Source organism: Triticum dicoccoides, chromosome 2B (assembly GCF_002162155.2).
Source record: "Triticum dicoccoides isolate Atlit2015 ecotype Zavitan chromosome 2B, WEW_v2.0, whole genome shotgun sequence".
In the NCBI taxonomy this organism is placed as follows: Eukaryota; Viridiplantae; Streptophyta; class Magnoliopsida; order Poales; family Poaceae; genus Triticum; species Triticum dicoccoides.
In genome coordinates, this window is record NC_041383.1 from 768,485,400 (window position 1) to 768,490,533 (window position 5,134).

Below are 5,134 nucleotides of genomic sequence, written 5' to 3' on the forward strand. Positions count from 1 at the left end.
ATTTGGTCGCCAACCTTGCCTTCCATGCCAAGGAGAGTCCCATCCAGACACGGTTAAGAATCTTCAGTCTTTGTATCTTCACAGCCCATCAGTATAGCCCATGGCGAACAGGCCGGACGCCTGAGGACCCCTTAGTACAGGACTCCCTCAGTAGCCCCCGAGCCAGGCTTCAATGAGGAGGTGTCCGGAGCGCAGATTGTCTTCAGCATTGCAAGGCGGGTTCCTCCTCCGAGGACTTCAAAGTGATGTATTCGGCCTTCCATTTAATGTCGTACCCCTCGGCTACTGTGTATCAACAACTTCAGCTTCCACGTGTCGAGCGAATGCGAGAGGTCAGGGTATTTTTGCACATAACACCCCGGCCAGGTAAGAAAGAGCGTCTATTTAAAGAGATTGGATCTCAAATCCTTTCGACGCCACGCGGAAAAATCCTCAGAGCTTGCTAGGAAAGACCACTCCAACATGGCCGGCGCTCCCAGCTCCTCCTCCCATCCCTGCGGCCCATAAAATGGCGATTGGGAGAGGTGTTCCATATCCCAGGTCAGCTAGTGAAGCTACAAATACAGGGATTTCTTCCCCCCGCGGATCTAGTCCCTGTTCAGGCGGGGTTGACCTCCTTCAATGACGGGGCCCAAGCAGAGAATTTCCCCAATCCATCTGGGGGGAACGAGTGTGCTTCGTTCCCTACTTGCTAAGAGGTGTCGGATTTCCAATTCATCCGTTCCTCCGAGGGCTTCTGGAGGATTATGGCCTCCAACTGCACAACTTCACTCCCACCTCCATCCTGCACATCATTGGTTACGTCGCTCTTTGCGAGCTATTCCTGGGTTGTGAGGCCCATTTTGAATTATGGAGAAAGCTATTTTCCCTCATCCCGCATAACCATGAGGGATCCACATTTTGTTGGGGAATGTTGCAGAAAATTAAAAAATTTCCTACGGTTTCACCAAGATCCATCTATGAGTTCATCTAGCAACGAGTCATGGGAGAGTGATTGCATCTACATACCACTTGTAGATCACGTGCGGAAGCGTTCAATGGAACGGGGTTGATGGAGTCGTACTCGCCGTGATTCAGATCACCGATGACCTAGTGCCGAACGGACAGCACCTCCGCGTTCAACACACGTACGGAGCGGATGACGTCTCCTCCTTCTTGATCCAGCAAGGGGGAAGGAGAGGTTGATGAAGATCCAGCAGCACGACGGCGTGGTGGTGGATGCAGCAGAACTCCGGCAGGGCTTCGCTAAGCAACTACGGGAGGAGGAGGAGGTGTTGCAGGGAGGAGGGACGCGCCAGGACTTATGGGTGCGGCCACCCCTCCCTCCCCTCCGTTTATATAGGCGCATGAGAGGGGGAAGGGCGCAGCCTTGCCCCTTCCTCCAAGGAAGGGGTGCGGCCAAGAGGGGGGGAGGAGTCCATCCTCCCCAAGGCACCTCGGAGGTGCCTTCCCCTCTTTGGACTCTCCCCTCTCCAAGTCTCCTTGGCGCATGGGCCTCTTGGGGCTGGTGCCCTTGGCCCATATAGGCCAAGGCGCACCCCCTACAGCCCATGTGGCCCCCCGGGGCAGGTGGACCCCCCCGGTGGACCCCCCGACCACTTTCGGCACTCCCGGTACAATACCGATAAAGTGCGAAACTTTTCCGGCGACCAAAATAAGACTTCCTACATATAAATCTTGACCTCTGGACCATTCCGGAACTCCTCGTGACATCCGGGATCTCATCCGGGACTCCGAACAACATTCGGTATACTGCATACTCATATTCATACAACCCTAGCATCACCGAACCTTAAGTGTGTAGACCCTACGGGTTCGGGAGACACGTAGACATGACCGAGACAGCTCTCGGGTAATAACCAATAGCGGGATCTGGATACCCATGTTGGCTCCCACATGCTCCTCGATGATCTCATCGGATGAACCACGATGTCGAGGATTCGAACAACCCCGTGTACAATTCCCTTTGTCAATCGGTACGTTACATGCCCGAGACTCGATCGTCGGTATCCCTAATACCTCGTTCAGTTTCGTTACCGGCAAGTCACTTTACTCGTACCGTAATGCATGATCCCGTGACCAAACACTTGGTCACTTTGAGCTCATTATGATGATGCATTACCGAGTGGGCCCAGAGATACCTCTCCATCATACGGAGTGACAAATCCCAGTCTCGATCCGTGTCAACCCAACAGACACTTTCGGAGATACCTGTAGTGCACCTTTATAGTCACCCAGTTACGTTGTGACGTTTGGTACACCCAAAGCACTCCTACGACATCCGGGAGTTACACGATCTCATGGTCTAAGGAAGAGATACTTGACATTGGAAAAAGCTCTAGCAAAACGAACTACACGATCTTGTGCTATGCTTAGGATCGGGTCTTGTCCATCACATCATTCTCCTAATGATGTGACCCCGTTGTCAATGACATCTAATGTCCATAGTCAGGAAACCATGACTATCTGTTGACCAATGAGCTAGTCAACTAGAGGCACACTAGGGACATGTTATGGTCTATGTATTCACACGTGTATTACGATTTCCGGATAATACAATTATAGCATGAATAAAAGACAATTATCATGAACAAGGAAATATAATAATAATGCTTTTATTATTGTCTCTAGGGCATATTTCCAACAGTCTCCCACTTGCACTAGAGTCAATAATCTAGTTACATTGTGATGAATCGAACACCCATAGAGTTCTGGTGTTGATCATGTTTTGCTCGCGAGAGAGGTTTGGTCAACGGATCTGCGACATTCAGATCCGTATGTACTTTGCAAATATCTATGTCTCCATCTTGAACATTTTCACGGATGGAGTTGAAACGACGCTTGATGTGCCTGGTCTTCTTGTGAAACCTGGGCTCCTTGGCAAGGGCAATGGCTCCAGTGTTGTCACAGAAGAGTTTGATCGGCCCCGACGCATTGGGTATGACTCCTAGGTCGGTGATGAACTCCTTCACCCAAATTGCTTCATGCGCTGCCTCCGAGGCTGCCATGTATTCCACTTCACATGTAGATCCTGCCACGACGCTCTGCTTGCAGCTGCACCAGCTTACTGCTCCACCATTCAACATATACACGTATCCGGTTTGTGACTTAGAGTCATCCAGATCTGTGTCGAAGCTAGCGTCGACGTAACCCTTTACGACGAGCTCTTCGTCACCTCCATAAACGAGAAACATGTCCTTTGTCATTTTCAGGTACTTCAGGATATTCTTGACCGCTGTCCAGTGTTCCTTGCCGGGATTACTTTGGTACCTTCCTACCAAACTTACGGCAAGGTTTACATCAGGTCTGGTACACAGCATGGCATACATAATAGATCCTATGGCTGAGGCATAGGGGATGACGCTCATCTCTTCTTTATCTTTATCCGTGGTCAGGCATTGAGCCGAGCTCAATCTCACACCTTGCAATACAGGCAAGAACCCTTTCTTGGACTGATCCATTTTGAACTTCTTCAAAATTTTATCAAGGTATGTGCTTTGTGAAAGACCTATGAGGCGTCTTGATCTATCCCTATAGATCTTGATGCCTAATATGTAAGCAACTTCTCCAAGATCCTTCATTGAAAAACACTTATTCAAGTAGGCCTTAATACTGTCCAAGAATTCTATATTATTTCCCATCAAAAGTATGTCATCTACATATAATATGAGAAATGCTACAGAGCTCCCACTCACTTTCTTGTAAACGCAGGCTTCTCCATAAGTCTGCATAAACCCAAACGCTTTGATCATCTCATCAAAGCGAATATTCCAACTCCGAGATGCTTGCACCAGCCCATAAATGGATCGCTGGAGCTTGCATACTTTGTTAGCGTTCTTAGGATCGACAAAACCTTCCGGCTGCATCATATACAGCTCTTCCTTAAGATAACCGTTAAGGAATGCCGTTTTGATGTCCATCTGCCATATCTCATAATCATAGTATGTGGCAATTGCTAACATGATTCGGACGGACTTAAGCTTCGCTACGGGAGAGAGAGTCTCATCGTAGTAAATCCCTTGAACTTGCCGATAACCCTTAGCGACAAGTCGAGCTTTATAGATGGTGACATTACCATCCGCGTCCGTCTTCTTCTTAAAGATCCATTTGTTTTCTATAGCTCGCCGATCATTGGGCAAGTCAGTCAAAGTCCATACTTTGTTTTCGTACATGGATTCTATCTCGGATTTCATGGCTTCTAGCCATTTGTTGGAATCTGGGCTCGCCATCGCTTCTTCATAGTTCGAAGGTTCACCGTTGTCTAACAACAAGATTTCCAGGACAGGGTTGCCGTACCACTCTGCTGCGGAACATGTCCTTGTGGACCTACGAAGTTCAGTAGCAACTTGATCCGAAGTACCTTGATCATCATCATTATTTTCCTCTTCAGTTGGTGTAGGCATCACAGGAACATATTCCTGAGCTGCACTACTTTCCCGTTCAAGAGGTAGTACTTCATCGAGTTCTACTTTCCTCCCACTTACATCTTTCGAGAGAAACTCTTTTTCCAGAAAGGATCCGTTCTTGGCAACAAAGATCTTGCCCTCGGATCTTAAGTAGAAGGTCTACCCAATGGTTTCCTTAGGGTATCCTATGAAGATGCATTTTTCCGACTTGGGTTCGAGCTTTTCAGGTTGAAGTTTCTTGACATAAGCATCGCATCCCCAAACTTTTAGAAACGACAGCTTAGGTTTCTTCCCAAACCATAATTCATACGGTGTCATCTCAACGGATTTAGACGGTGCCCTATTTAAAGTGAATGTAGCTGTCTCTAGAGCGTATCCCCAAAATGATAGCGGTAAATCGGTAAGAGACATCATAGACCGCACCATATCCAATAGAGTGCGATTACGACGTTCGGACACACCGTTACGCTGAGGTGTTCCAGGCGACATGAATTGTGAAACGATTCCACATTTTCTTAAGTGTGTACCAAATTCGTGACTTAAATATTCTCCTCCACGATCCGATCGTAAGAATTTTATCTTTCGGTCACGTTGATTCTCTACCTCATTCTGAAATTCCTTGAACTTTTCAAAGGTCGCAGACTTGTGTTTCATCAAGTAGACATACCCATATCTACTCAAGTCATCAGTGAGAGTGAGAACATAACGATATCCTCCGCGAGCCTCAA